The following is a 16,703-nucleotide window of genomic DNA, read 5'->3' on the forward strand; positions in this document are numbered from 1 at the left end:
CTATGTAATCTATTTAAATTTATCAAAGCTCCTCTCATATATGCTTTACTTGATTCCCATACTATTTCCATAGATGTACCCTTATTCATATTAAATACAAAGTATTCTGTTAACAATTTTTTTACATTCATTAATATATTTCTCATATCTAAATAAATTTTCATTCAATATCCAAGACCTTCTTGCTTGCGTCACACCTCCCAACTCCATCCAAACCGGATTATGATCTGATAAAACTCTGGCACATATCTTTGTCTTCTTTACCCTAGAAAGCAAATCATTGATAGTTAGTATGAAATCAATTCTAGAAAAGGATTAGTGTCTATCAGAAAAGAAGATAAAATCGTATTCTTCTGCATTTCTTTCTCGCCAAATATCTCTCAGTTCAAAATCATCCATCATATCAAAAAAGGATTTAGGTAGTTTCACTCTCATTTGAGTATTTGGCCGAGAAGCCTTCTTATCTTTCTTGGTATCCATAACATTGTTCCAGTCACCCAATAGTATGCAGGACCTATAATCCCACTATACTAATTTAGCATGGAGCTTTTTATAAAATCCATTTTGTTGTTGGTTGGGAGCATATATTCCCAGTAGCAATGTCCTTTTCCTTTCTAGTACCAAATCTATTGCAATGTATCTTCCTTGGGGGTCTGCTTCAATTAATTCAGCTTTCATATCCTTCCTTAAGTAGATGACTATACCATTTTTCTTCTCTGAAGCAGAAGCTATAAAGTGTTGTCCAAGTCTTGTATTAATCAAGTATTTTTGATCAGTTGATCTAATGTGAGTTTCTTGCAAACAAATTATATCATTCTTGAACTGTTTAAGATAGTGATTTATTTTCTTCCTTTTCTGTGGGGAATTTAATCCATTAACGTTCCACGTTAGGAACATAGTTGTCATCTTTGGCTCCCTGAAGCTTTTTTAGAGCCATCTGGACATCCTGGAATTTAATCTTTGGTCTGGCTCCTCCCACTGCTTCTGAACTAGTACCTATGGCATCTTGACTGGTAACAGGTGCTTGTTGTGATTGTTGCTTCTTTAATTCTTGGTCCATTCGTCTGGTAATCACACGGGTTTGTCTTTGTTCCTTGGCTCCTTGTACTTCTGAGAGAGAAAGTTGATCGAACCTTGTTGATACTTGTGTAGTTTGCTGTCTATCTTATCCTTCTTATTCTCTTTCTCTAGGTCCAGGCGGGGCAAAGTGTCCAGACTTCAATATATTATTGTAAAAGTCTCGGGCCTTCCATACTGAATTAAGACGCTATCTGTGCCCCTGATAAATGAGTGCTAGACCGACTGGTGCATCCCATCTGAACTGTAGCTGACGATTTTTAAGCTCTTCAACTACAAAAGCATAATCTTTCCTAGATCTTAGCATTTGAGGTGGTATCTCCTTCAAAATAGTCACCTCCTGACCCCCAATTTGAAGCTTGGTTTTATAAGACTCTTGCAATATCATATTTCTCATATCTCTTGTAGCAAAGTACACCACAATGTCTCTTGGTAGTTGCTTCTGTCTGGCAAGCCAGGAGTTAACATGATAAACCTTTTCAATTTGCCATTCAAAATTCCCACCTGGACTTCCCATCAGATTATCGAAGGCTTCTGAAATAATCTGTTTCAAAATTTCCTGGTTATTTTCACGTAAACCTCTTATTCTTAATGCAAATTCCATTTGTCTATACTGTAACATAATAATTTCTTTTTCAGTATCTCCAACTTTTTGTTGAACCACATCCATTTTCGATACCAAGTTAATATTGGAATCACTAAGATCTTCTAATCTACAATTCCAGAGACATATTCTGATAGCGAATTAAAAAAACCCAACATGTCGTCCCTGATCTTCTGAACCCGAGTTTCAAGTTTATCAGATAGTTCTTTATGAGCAACAGATATCTCCTCCTTAATTTTTGTTTCCATTGCAACTGTGTGATTTTTAAAAGCTTCAGCCAGTTCTTTCTGAAAAATTTCTTTAGTCAACGACTCCCCTGCAACAATGGGGGGGGGGGGGGAATGACTGTAATTTCGGACCGGGAGCGGGGGAGATGCCTGCACTTTTTGAAACATTAGAAGGAGTGGGGGGGGCACCTTTTGCCTAGAAGCCATTCCAAGTTTAATCTTCTTCTGTGTGTGTGTGTGTGTGTGTGTGTGTGTGTATTTGTGAAATGATTTTTATACTTTTCCAATATATTTCTGGCAGTCATGAGTAATCACTAGCTGTTATACTTAATGGCTTTAACAATTATGGTGGCACCTTTTTTCTATTCAGCTGCTATGAATATATTTTTTACATTGCCTCTATGATCTAGGACTGCAGGAAGTTTCATTTACTATATCATAAATCTTGTAGTTTGTTATACATTAAGGTCTATTCTGATGTTACTACAGTAATTTTGAGATAGGTACATCCAAGAACATTTTAAGACAATTCAAGATCCTTGAGACAGCTGATTATCTTACTGATAATTTCATTTCCCTCATCCCAGGTAAGGTAACACTTGAATAGGATAATATACCTACATTGTAGTATTTCTTCCTATATTGGAATATAAGTCACAAAACTTTTCTTACTGTTATGGTGCACAGAGAAGATTCTTAAATATAATCCTGGATCATCTGTTGGAAAATTAAATTACTAGAAAAACAATTTAAAGTTGTCAAAGATTCTCCTATCACAAGTTCTCTGCTCCTTCAAGACTGTGGCACAATATCTGTTTCTCCATGCATATTTGGTATTTGTGATTGAAAACCATTTTTCAACTCATGGCTACTACCATCTATTAAATTACATTGAATTTTCAAACTAAAGGAGGGCAACTTTTGAAATTGCTCTCATATATGGTATACACTTTTGCTTTAAGATGTATAAAATTAAATTGAAAATTTCATTTATTTATCTTATAGCATATGTTTTGCTTTATTTGCTTTTTAGATGATCATGCCTCTATACTTTTATATACCTGTTTGGCAATAGTTAGACATACCCTTTTCAGATACAATATAATTAAGTGTAATAATAATGTATACGGTTTTACTTTCTGAGAACACAAGATTAATAAAGCAAGGTAACCAGGATGCATGGATAGAAAGACTAATGCCAGTTTTCATTTTAATTTAACTCAGTAAATTTATGTGCAGAGGCTATTGAGTTGTAATTTCATTTATTTATTTTTTTGTTTTTTTTTAAACAGTTACTGGGGACACAGAATGACAGATTTTTCCTTCCAGCTTTAGCCTATTTAGAAGATATTTCTAAGCAAAAGTACACCATCTGCCTTTCCTAACATTTAATTTGATGTACTGCAACAGTGGAATTTTGGGAGATGCAACCAGACAATTCACCACTAAAGTTCCAAATAGCCAAGCATTATTAAGTTGTCTTAGTATTCTGTTGTGCAGGTACTGTACGCAATGAGAAAAGTGGTGCCTTTTAATGATGCTTTTGCCTTTATGATTTCTTCAAGAAAGATTATGTTTATGCATATATGCTTGGATATACAGGTAGTCTTCAATTTACAACAGTTCATTTAGTGACTGAAGTTACAACAGCAATGAAAAAAGTTATTTATAACCATTTTTCACACTTATGACCATGGTCACATGATTTACATTCAGATGCTTGATAACTGATTCATATTTATGACAATTGCAGTGTGCTGAAATTGTGTGATTCCCTTTGGCGACCTTCTGAAAGCCAATAGGGAAATCAGATTCACTTAACAGCTGCGTTACTAATTTAACAACAGCAGCAATTCAGTTAACAAATGTTGTAAAGTTGTAAAATGGGGCAAAATTCGCTTAACACATTTCTTATATAGTAACATAAGTTTTGGGCTCCATTGTGGTCATAAGTTGAGGACTACTTGTATGTGGATGAATCAAAATTGTTTACCAGTCATTTTCTAACTTTTTTGACTTCCCTATTTAATCCATTGCCCTGGCATTTCTTGATAGTTCCCCACTCAAGTACTAACTAGCATCAACTTTATTTAGTTCTTCAGGATCATTTAGTTATTTGTGCACATGCATAAAATGTTCATATGATTTGTTGTTCTTTGCTTTGGAATCTAATAGGAAAAAAAACAATAGCTAAAAAGCTTCTATCAACATCCTTCCCAATCTATTTTTAAGCAAAGGATTAAAATAGATCCTTTGCATGCACATGCAGACCTAATTTATAGATGTATTTATTTATAATAGCTATCACCCTGTGCATAGAATTAGAAAACTAATTGCAGATGTAAGACTTTTTGAAGAATAATTTTATGTAGTCAAAAACAAAGAGTGGATGTGAAGAAATATTTTTAATCTCTTTGTTATGATTATTTGTTTCTCCCTTATCATATTCATAGAAAAAAGCAATACCATTAATGTGGCACACAAATATCTTCCACTACTATTATTAACACTCTGCTTTTTCCGGCGGGGCGGTGGTGGCAGCAGCGGCTACTTTAAGTGCTCCCTTGTCTGTCTCAGAGCCGGGGCCACTCCAGGCCGCCGGCCGCTGACACGTGCTCCTGCAAGAGCCTCTGGGCAGCGCCGGGAGGCCGCAGAGAAGCTTCGCTCCGTTTTTCACTCAGCCTTCCCCCAGAGGCGATCCGGGACTTCCAGCGGCGGAGCTTGGAGAAGCAGCGGACGCAGGCCGGGACAGCGGGGGGGCAGCGGGGCACTTTGCATTGCGGGAGCCACCAAGCGCCTTTGCTGCAGACCTGGGCGCTTGGTTGCTCCCGCGATGCAAATCCCCCCCCCCCCGCCAAGCCTCACCAGGTATCAACCTCACCGCACGTCACTGTATATGGTAGTTCATTGGCCTAATGAACTATGAGTCTATTGATGTTCTGTCTGTTGTGAAAGAATTTTACTGCTTGGGGGAAGATGGTGTTTTGTCTTCAGATGCACAAGTGTATTACATGTAGCATCTTAGGTCAGCATGCCACTCACATTCATAGAGGCATCCTGGCTTCTGTGAGTCCAAGCTTCAGTAAGCTCTTATGGAAAACGTAAGTCAATATAAAACACAATGGCTAAGATAGACTAGAATTGGAAATTGTAATGAGATTAAGCCACTATTGCATCATATTCACTTTGCAAGCCTAAAATTAAAATTCTGGTAGTAACCTTCTAAGGTTTTCATGCTTGAGGCCACATGTTTCAAAATCCTTTTTCATATTGCACAATGTTGCCTCAACCGTTTAGTGAGCTGACCCAATTCTGAGTTGATCACAATGTTAGCCCCTCTTCCCTCAAGCTTCATCCATAAAACCATTTTTAAAGCTGGTAGATACCAGTTGGTGCATTTGACATTCAGTCAAGGACTGTTAGAAAGATAACTGCAGTCATTCAAGAAATGTCAAATTTCTTGGCTAGATTCAAGATTGCAAAGATAGAATGTTCTGCTTGATTGGATAAAATCCCTCAAAAGGTTAACTTTCAAAAGTCTGCCACTTTTAGCAAAACTTAAAAATGTTAGGAAATACGGACTTTCCTAAAATGGACTTTGCTAACAATACTGAGTTGGAGGCCCAAATAATTTCTACAACTATCCTTTCTTCAATAAAGCTTTTGTATTTGCTGAAACCCGTCATGTTACAAAAGCAGGTAGCAAGTAATTTGTTTGTCACTAGTGATTTTCTCAGGCATTCTGGAGCTGAGATATTTACATCAGTTGTTTCTTACATTTTTTCTTTCTCATGCAATTCATTAGCTAAGAAAAGAAAATTCTTATTAAAACCAACTCTACGTATTAAACTCTATGATTGCACACCTTCTCTTGAGTTTGAGGTCTGGCAAAAAATGTTAAGTTCTACAGCATATTTTGAGCAGAATGATATGTTTTTCATAACATTAATTGTTGAGGAGTGAAGTTCTTTTCAGCTGGATAGATTAGGATGTGTCTGGAAGTTACCGTAAGTTCTTCCTTCAACAGCCTGTGAGGTTTTAAAATACCACTGTTGTTAGCTTATAATACAATGGTATTTGAAGAAACATCTTCTCATTTATGAGCACCCTGACCATAAGGACATCTTCAGAAGCCCTTCTGAAAGTTCCTCACCTGACCTTTGGGAGTCACTAATTGGAGTGGAGAAAATATCCCGGAGATGGAATATTCTCCTGACAGTGACCATCCACACAAATTTGCCCATTTTCTCAGCTCTTTCAATTTTCTTGCCATTTGCTACTCTCCCGAGTTTTGTAGCAATTTGTTTCTATGGCTGTTTTAATTGTGGCCTTACTGGATTTTTGTCTTGCTATTATTTTTGTTTTCAGTTCATTTCAAACCTGAGAGTTTTTGTTATGGACCCAATAACAAATGTTAGAAACAAATCTTTAAAAAAAAGAAGAAAAAAAAAAGACTGTTTTGAAGCAAGTACTAAAAGTCCTGGACTTTATGACTAGAAATGTGGCCCATGTCTTTGTATTCCCAATTTAATTCTGTTTAATAATGCCATTATGTTTACTGCTAGACCTGTGCAAAGTTTAACTCTAATCCCAATATAAATGTTGCCTTGCACTCATACCTGTATAGACAGATGAAAACTGGGAATAGTTGCAAAATCTGAGGCTTGTAAAGATTTTAAGGTTACTTTAAAGGTTTCACAAAGAGAAGCTTCATGCTGTTTGTGAATCTCTATTTCAAATACTTTGCATAGCCCTGTTTCTTAAATCATGTGCTTAGAGCAGGGCTGTCAAACTCCCGGCCTGCAGGCCAGATATGTCTCGCACTGTCCATGCCCAGGCCCGGTTTAGCGAAGGAGAAAAAAGTCATCTCATGACACTGCCATGATGACGTGAGTTTGACACCCCTGACTTAGAGTAAAGGTAAGCAACTTAGTGACTGTCATATGTTTTCAATGGCAGATCTTATAATCGTTTGCCATTGGCCATGTTGCTGAGGTCAATGGGAATTGAACCCAGTACCTAGGAGACCCCTGTCTTAGTGCCAATATATTCTTCTAACATCTATTAAGAAAGAAACTTTTTTTCATTATATAACTGAACTAAATTTATTTTCGTCAACTAGTTGCAAACATTGCTTTGCAAAGAAGCTGAGGAAATTTTCCAGTCATTGTTTTACTCTGAGTCAACTGACAAATTAAATGAAACTGGAAGAAGGAATAGTCCTCTGGTATAACAATGCTGTCTGAAAATGCAGTCTGTCCTCATTCAGACTGTACCCATCTTTATAATATTGAACAGCAGCTGTCTGCACACAGAGCATCCGGAAGACAATCATGGCCATTGTTCCTTCCACTTATGACAGGCACAGTCATCTTTAGGGGCATCCTCCATTTGGGGAAGATGCAGGAGCACCATGTCTTTGACCCTGCTTTTGTTACTTCCTTTCAATGTTTCAGACAGCACATCACTGTGAAGTATTGATTGATTACTGTCCCTTGTTTCTCAAATTGCCCATCAAACCTCAGGGATGGTTTCCTTTTAGATTTAGCCAACTATTTGGTTATTTTCTATTGCAAAGTTAATGATGATGTCTATGTTGGAGCCAAGAGTTTCTACTTTACTAAATATGTAAATAGTGTCTTTGAGCAGTGAATCTTAAGATGACTAAGTTGGGAAACATCAAACTTTTTTTTTCTTGTTCTTTGACAGAATGAAGGTCATTCTATAGTATAGCCTTTATTGTCATTCTACAAAATAAATACAATGAAATTGGTTATTGGTTATTTGAAATATTTTTCAGACCAGGCTGCCAATTTCCTTTCAGATACAGATGCTAAGGGTTTCTTAAAGGAAACAAATGCAGAAATACAGGTGGTCCTTGTTTACTGATTTCCCACTATAGTGGTTGGCTGTAACTGTGTAAAAATGTTTTGTGACCAATCCATCACATCCTATTGTAATCACCATTCAGGTGCTTTGCAACCTGTGTGCATTTATGATAATTGTAGTATCCCACAGTCATGTAAGTGCCATTTGTATGCTTCATAACTGCTGTGATCAGGCATAGTTAATAGCGAAAGTAGGAATAAAATCTTATATTATGGTCATATGGATTTTCATTTAATGACCCAAAGGGTATTGAAACCATAACCCCATTGTGGCCATTCTATTAATATGATTTTATAGTATGGATGCAAATATTTGGTTTGGAGAAAAGAAAATGTGAGCAATGTTTAATCAATGAAATGAAAAGTAATTTCAGTATGAAATGTGTCCATTATGAATGGATCTCCCTCATTTGATAATATATAGCCTTGGGAATATACTTAAAGGTAAAGGTTCCCCCACACATGTGTGCTAGTCGTTTCCAGCCCTAGAGGTGGTGCTCATCTCCATTTCTAACCCCAAGAGCCAACACTGTCTGAAGATGTCTCTGTGGTCCCTACTTTTCTACTTGCATTTTTTTCATGCTTTCGAACTGCTAGGTTGGCAGAAACTGGGACAAGTAACAGGAGCTCACTCCATTATAAGGCACTAGGGATTCAAACTGCTTAACTACTGACCTTCTGATCAACAAGGTCAGTGTCTTAGCCACTGAGCCACTGCGTCCCTCAGGAATATACTTACATACTTACAAATGTGACTCATTCTTTAGTAACTGGGATCTGAGTTCATATTTTAACTGTGTCTGAGAAATAAGTGCATTCTATTCTTTTGATGGTGAGTTGTTGTTGTGGTGTTGTTTGGAGAATTCCAATGTGTGTGAAACATTGGAATTCGCCAAAGCATCAGAAGACAGGACAAGGAGCAACAGGTGGAAACCAACCTAGAACTAAGGAGAAATTTCCTGACAGTTAGTAAAAATTAATCAGTAGATCAACTTGCCTCCCAAAGTTGTGGGTGCTCCAACACTGGAGGTTTTAAAGAAAAGATTAGACAAGCATTTCTCTGAAATGGTTGATCGGGGGTTGGGCTAGATGACCTCCAAAGTCCCTTCCAACTCTTTCATTCTGTTATTATGTTACTAGATTACATTACAAGCTTCTTTTCTTTGCATTGTCTTTTAGGACAAAACTTATCACTGCTTCATATGCATATATACTCCCAAAGCTGACCAGAATCTGTTTTTCTCAGATTCCGATTTCATGCAAAATGGCTCAAACAGATGTTGTCTACCAAATGGCCCTTGGAGAAATGGATGTTGTCATTGATGTTCTAATAAATATCCAGAAAATATGGCAATGCTTCGATTTCAGAAAATAGCAACAGTGATATCTTCTACATGGCAAACATTTCTTATAGACTGAAGTGCTACATGGTTTTTTTATACCTCTTTCATCTTTTCAGTGACAAAGAATAGTATGATAAAGCAGTGGTCCCCAACCTTTTTATCGCCGCGGACCAGTCAGCCTTTGATAATTTTACCATGGCCCGCTGAGCGCGCGCAGGGGTGGGGAGGCGTTGTTTTAAATCCACCTTCCCAATTCAACACCTGAATCATATCCCACCTTCCATTTTGTATGTAGATTTTAAGGAATAAACAGCTGAATTAATCAAGGTCAAAGATAAAAAGAGCAAGGGCAAAATTAAATAAGCCAGAGGATAGCAATGTAAAAAGAATACAGTATTAAGGAGAGAAAGGAGAAGAAAAAACCTCGCTTCTGCTGAGGTCAGGGAAATGTTTGATACTGATCTGGCTGGGTAAGAGTCCAAGAGTCCATATCGCCAATAACTACGCGTGGGGGGAAAGGAAATGTGTTTTGTGAGGAAGAGAAAGAGCGCGCTTCACCGATGCCCGTTGGCGAAATTTTGGAAGAGAGGCAAGAGACTTCAGGCACCGAGCCCCCACCCCTGGCTGCGGCAACTGGAGTGGGCGTGAGGCAGGGAAGGGGTGGGCAAGACCGCCGCTTTTCCACCGTGCGCTGCAATAGCGGCAGCGGCGGCCTGAATCTGGCGACTGCCCCTCACCACCTCAGGCGGCGATCATACCCTCCCCTTTCCTGCACTACCATTAGACTCCTCTCAGCCCCCCACCCACGCCCGCGGAGGGCGCACGTGGGCCAAAATCGTGCACCCCCCATCTCCCCTCAAAAGACCCCCCCGCCCTCGGCTACCCGATGTTCTCTCTCTCTCTCTCTCTCTACCTCTCCCGCCGTTCCTTCTCACAAGCCAAGGCCGGGCGGGGAAGCGCCGTCTCCGTCCCAGGCGCGCCGCCCCTCCCTGGGCAACTCGGAGACGACTGAGCCGAGGAGGACAGCGAGAAAAAGAAGAGAGCGGCCAGCAACGACCGCCGGGGAAGCCGCCAGGGCCTCCAAGGGCTCCGCTTCCAGCGCATGGTCCGCCCCCTCCTCGCCTCGCTTCCAGGCGAGCCGACTGAGGCGAGAAAGGAGAAAGAGGCGGAGGCGTTCACTGAGGGGACGGCTGACTCGGGGAGGGGGCAGAGGTGGTGTAGTAGTGGGGGATTCTTCCTCCTCGCCTCACTTGCTCCTGTGCTTCCGCGCAGCTCCCCCCCTCCGGCGACGGCGCTGCATGAGTGAAGAGTCAGCCGTTGCATGGCCCCCGGCCGCTGCGCGGCCCGGTGCCAGGTACTCCACGGCCCGGCACCGGTCCACGGACCGGGGGTTGGGGACCACTGTGATAAAGGAAGGCAGAAAACCATTTCATCTTCATTCTATATCTTTACCTTCTTAAAATACACTGCATTAAATTCACGGCTATTCCTTCGGGAAAAGACTATAGGACTACAACCTTTTCCAGGTGTCCCTATTAGAGTCTGATGAATTCAGACATGTGGTATTAAAAGACAATGATACCTGCTGGACATTGAAGTTTCTGTATATGTTGGCATTATTTGAAATTGTAGGCGAGACAAAATTGCACAGCAGTGGCTCTCAATTCATAGATAGTTATGTGTTCTTCCTCTTTTTTTACACTCTAATAACCATCATCCTGGATAGAACAAGGGATTATCTGATGCTGAAATTTCAACTGAAGAAGCAATGTTCAATAGGTTGATTTTTATCCAATAAGTCTGTGTCAATTGAGGGTAATTTAAACATTTTCCCCTGATTGAGATGTTATTTTCATTTAAAGCTGAGATCTCTCATAAATTGCCTATAGACAAAGTCCAGACCTGTGTTAAGTGCTCCAATGCCATTCCTCAAAGGACAAGAGATACAGTAGAACCTCTGGTCATGACCATAATTTGTTCCATAACTTTGGTCACAAACCGATTTGGTCATAACCCAAACCAAATTTTGGAGATTTGGCATTTACAAAAAAAAAAAAAAAAGGCACCGAAGGGGAAATCAGCCACACACACACACAAAAAGTGATTTTTTTGGTTGGAACCTGATTTGGTCATGGTCAGAAGCATTAATGACCAGAGGTTCTACTATGTGGATGGAGCATCAGTTTGCAAAATTAATTGTCCTATAATATAAGTTCAATGGGGAAAGAAATGTCCAACTAGGTACTGAAATCAGCTTCTTGAGCTGCCATTCCTCTTTCATTTTAGCAATAGCGCTAGCAATAGCACTTAGACTTATATGCCAATTCATAGTGCTTTTACAGCCCTCTTTGCAGAGGGTTTATAGAGTCAGCCTATTGCCCCAAACAATCTGGGTCCTCATTTTACCTACCTCAGAAGGATGGAAGGCTGAGTCAGCCTTTTAGCCGGTGAGATTGGAACTGCTGAACTGCAGCTAGCAGTCAGCTGAAGTAGCCTGCAGTACTGCACTATAACCACTGTGCCACTTCAGCTCTTCATCTATAGGACACTCTGGACTTGTTATATTCATAATTGCTTTTTTTATTGCAACAAAACACAGCTTTGCCTCTGAAGTGTCATGCCATTCAGATCACAACTCTCTTCAGCAGATGAACCATTTTTTCTCCCTTTGTTCAATCTGCTAATAATATTTAAAAGAACAGGTTCACCATTTAATCTCTGTCATCCTTTCCAGATTTTTGGAATTGTTTAATCTTTAGCAGATGGCTGAAAAATGAAAGGCTTCCCACACCTCCCCTCAGCAGGAGGAGAAGGCTTGCTGAGTTTTTGGGCCATGAATACATTTAATCAAGTTACCAAAAGCAAGAGAAGCTGCGGGAACAGTTTGGAGCTGACTGTATGATTGTTGAAAACCTTAGGCAGTAAATGACCTCATCAACCTGAGCCTCATGCTTAATATACCTTAGCTAGAGTTTGGAAGTCACCATACGGCTTCATCTAAATACAGAACTGAAGAACCTAAAGTCTCTTTATGGGTTTTAAAGGCAGCTGTTTCAGTTTTCTCCCATATAATTTCATTCTCTTTCTTTCTGTAATAGCCTCGTAAGTCCTCGGACTTACGAATGACAGCTCGGCAGCAGCCAGGTGCATCTTAGCCAATCAGACGCGCCTGCGGGTTGCCAGGCTGTCATACGAAAGGCTATTGGCTCGTCCATCTGACAGCTCTATATAAAAGGCTGTTAGACGGAGGAGAGGTGCCGGTCTACTTACAGTTACTGTTCTTGCCTGTAATAAACGGTTCTTGAAGGTTACCTCAGAAGCCTCTTCATATTTACTGCCGCCGATCTAACACTTTCCACTCTTTAAATCCTCCATTTTCCATTTAACTAACACCATTTTTCCTGTGACTGATTGGAAATAGCTTAATATTTTACTTACAACATGTGTGTGCATGTGTGTTTGCATATGTGCCTTTGAGTCAGGATTTGTTTTTAATTCATGGCAACTGCCTAGAAAAGTAAGGTGACCAGACGTCCCACTTTCGGCGGGACAGTCCCTCTTTTGAACAATTTGTCCTGCGCCCGGTTTTTTTTTTAAAGTCCCGATTTTTTTAAGTTATGAAAAAGCCTCCAGCTGCCGAGGCTCTCCTAGCAACTGGGAGTGTATATTCTTATTTGAGCCGAGCGCATTCCTGCCCATGAGTCCCTGGGAGCTGTTGCCAATGGCTGAGGGAGGAGAAGACTTTACTCCATGTGGAGACCGCGGGCTTCCCTCATGGATTTTTTCTTCTTCTGTTGCTTTGAGCAGTCCCTCCCTCCCCCCTCTCTCTTTCTCTCTCTCTCGGAGCTGGTGGGCTGCCTCCAAGGCTGTCCAAAGCTCAGCTTCTCCCCTGCCCCCGCCCTGGACTGCTGCTTCGCCTCGGCTGCTCGGGGCTTCTAAATTGGCATTGTGTGTTGTTTGAGGAGGGGATTACTGTGCCATAGAAACACAGTGTATGTCTCACGTGGCTGATAACGTGGTCTCTACAGAAGAGGTAATTTTAAAAACTTCGGAGCGAATCCAGATAGAGGGGAGAAAGAGGCTGAAGGAGTGTGTGCACAGGAGGGGGAATTTTCTATTCTTTAAATAATATTTCATTTTCATTTTCATAACACACACTCACATGTATACTATACATAGCCAATATCATATAGTATTAAACAATAATTACATCAGTTCCTCTTGTCAACAATGCCCCAGAAAATAGAAACCCATTATAGCTCTTCTGCTCTCCATACACCTCTTTCTTCTACCACCCTCCAACTTTCTATATTCCCTCCATCATCCGTTTCTACTCTACTTCCCCTCCCGTTCTACTACTACTCTCTCTACAATCAACTCCTCCTTATCCTTCTCATCTTCTCTCCTTACCCTCCCTCCTATCCTTCTCTGCCCATCTTTCTTTTTTCCCACTCCTCCTCTTCTTGGTGTATTTCCGCTACATGTCAATATGCTTAGCCTATCCTATTTTTAAAGAAAAAGTAGTAATAATAATAGTGATGAGAATATAAAATAAAGGAAAAAAAACAGTATACATGTGGAGTCAAATTACATTGAAATCTAACACATCTCATCTAACCTGATATATATCCCTCCCCCCCCCGACCCCCCTCCCCCCCACAACCTACCCCCCCCCCGAATTCCCAGAACCCATACACGGTATAGATTTTTAACAAACATAGTCTAAGATATATTGAGAAAAAAAGAATAAGAAATTAATAACATCTTTACATTGAACTTAGCTCCTCCTTGCTAAACTAACTTTAAACAATTTAAATCATTCCTGATCTTAAGCATAGGCTATCTGGAATTTCTTAGTCCCGTATTTATTTTGTATATAATCAATCCATTTTTTTCCAGTCTCGTTTATATCTCTCATTTGAGTGGTCTTTAAGACATGCAGATATTTTAGCCATCTCGGCTAAATTTGTGACTTTCAATGTCCATTCTTGAATTGTAGGCAAGTCTTCCTTCTTCCAGTATTGCGCCACCAACAGTCTTGCTGCCATTATTAAGTGCAAAATCAAGTTAATCTCTACCACTGTACAGTCAGTAATTATACCTAAGAAAAATAACTGAGGAGTAAACTTTATCCTTTTTTAAAGAATATTTTGCATAATCCACCATATTTTTATCCAAAATGCCTTAACCTTTTGGCAAGTCCACCATATATGGAAATATGTAGCATTGAGAGAACCACATCTCCAACATTTGGGTTGTAAATTTGAATACATAGAAGCCAACTTTTTAGGATCTAAATGCCATCTATAGAACATCTTGTAAAAATTTTCTCTCAGGTTTTGGGCTTGTGTAAATTTCACATTTCTTACCCAAATTCTTTCCCATGTATCCAACATTATTGGTTCTTCAATATTTTGAGCCCACTTTATCATACAATCTTTAACTAATTCTGTTTCGAAATCCTTCTGTACTAATACATTGTATATCCTCTTTATATGCATTAAACTTTGATCTCTTATTTGTTTAAATAGAATATCCTCAACTTGCATGAAACCAATTTTTTGATCTGTTTTCCACCTGGCCTGTAACTGCCCATACTGGAACCATGTTTGAATTACCTTTTCCTCTTTTAATACATCTAAGGGTTTTAGTTGTAATACACCCCTTTCTAGGGTAAGAAGCTGTCTGTAAGTAATTCTATCCTGTTTTTGTGCTATATTCATATTTTCTATTGCGTGTCTAGGAATTGCCCACATGGGTATCTTGTCATTTAATTTGTATTGATATTTTTTCCAAACCCGCAATAAAGCATTCCTTAAAATATGACTTTAAAAAATTTTGTCCACTTTTTTTTTGTACAACAGGTAAGCATGCCAGCCATATACCAAATCATGTCCCTCGATGATATTAAGTATCCTATCATTAGTTAAATCAATCCAATCACTGATTACAGATAATACTACTGCATCATAATATAATTTTAGGTTGGGTTATTTCAAACCTCCCCTCTCACGCACATCTTGCATTATTTTTAACTTTATTCTCAGCTTCTTTCCTGCCCATACAAATTTATTAATACCCTTCTGCCATTCTAGCACATTCACATCTTTTTTAAGTATAGGTAACATTTGGAAAAGAAATAAAAATTTGGGTAAGATATTCATTTTCACTGCTGCTATTCTTCCCAACAAAGATAACTGCAACTTGTCCCATTTTTTCATCTGTCTGTATACTATGCCAAAGTGGTTCATAATTATACTTATATAATTTCCCATTTGAGGTTGAAATGTTAACTCCCAGATATTTGACCTTTTTAACTATTTCACATCCTATCATTCCTCCTAGTTCTTCCTTTTGTTTAGTATTCATATTTATAACTAGTATTTTTGTTTTCCCTAAATTTATTTTAAAACCAGACACTTGACCATATTCATTAAGATCATACTAGATCATACTAGATTCCTGCGGTTGATCCAATATTATAACCAAGTCATCCGCAAAAGCACGCACTCTGTATTCTTGCTGCCTAATCTTTAGATCACCCAAACCCCGTATTTTGTTCAGCAGTACTTCCAAAGTTATAATAAACAATAGTGGAGACAAGGGACAACCCTGTCTTGTACCTTTTCCAATTTGAAAAGAGTCTGATAAACTTCCATTGACTATAATTTGAGCCGTTTACTGTTGATATATTGCTTTGATTGATTGTAAAAAACTTTCTCCTATTTGCATTTTTTGCAGTGTTTTCAACAGAAATTGCCAGTTAACTCGATCAAAGGCTTTCTCAGCATCCAAAAATATGAGCGCGGCAGGAATTTGTTTGTTCTTTCCCAAGTATTCTAGTGCATTAATAATTAATCTTACGTTACTTTTCATTTGTCTCCCTTGGATAAAGCCTGTTTGATCACTGTGTATCAATTGTTGAATAACCAACATTAACCTATTTGCTAGTATTTTAGTAAAGATTTTATAATCTACATTAAGTAATGAGATAGGTCTATAGTTTTTTGGTTGAGTAATATCTTGATCTTCTTTGGGTATCAGGGATATAAAAGCTGTCTTCCAAGATGGGGGCACCTTACCTTCCGTTTGAATCTTATTAAATAGTTCCTTAAGAGGTTCTACGATTTCTAACTGTAGATTTTTATAGTAAGCCGCTGTCAAGCCATCTGTGCCTGGTGCCTTCCCTGCCTTTAACTGCTTAATTACCTGTCGAATTTCCCCCAAAGTTATTGGTTGATTCAATTTTTGCCTGTGCTCTTCTTTAACTATGGGTATCTTCTCTTTGTCTAGGTATATCTCTATATCTAGGCCGTTAATTTTATCACCCTTATACAACTCTGTAAAAAATTCCGGGAAGGCCTTTTGAATCTCATCCTGTTGGAACACTTCCTTCCCTCTATAGAGCAATTTAGTTATGTTTCGAGAGTTTTGTTTTTTCCTAATCTGATATGCTAACCATCTGCCAGATTTATTTGCATTGCAAAAGGTATTGTGTTTTGCGTATAACAAACTAGTAGCTACCTGATCTGAGATCAACATGTTAAATTGGGCCTTTAATATA

General features: G+C 39.0%; 1 protein-coding gene across 1 annotated transcript in view; it reads left to right on the plus strand.

The window, feature by feature from the left end:
- CNTNAP5 (contactin associated protein family member 5) overlaps positions 1 to 16,703 on the plus strand; it is a 582,534-nt gene that overhangs the window by 87,014 nt on the left and 478,817 nt on the right. The gene's annotated exons all lie outside the window — the stretch shown is intronic.

This window comes from Thamnophis sirtalis, unplaced genomic scaffold (assembly GCF_051295495.1).
Source record: "Thamnophis sirtalis isolate CommonGarterSnake01/CBP01778 unplaced genomic scaffold, rThaSir2_p1.2 scaffold_1, whole genome shotgun sequence".
Taxonomy (NCBI): domain Eukaryota; kingdom Metazoa; phylum Chordata; class Lepidosauria; order Squamata; family Natricidae; genus Thamnophis; species Thamnophis sirtalis.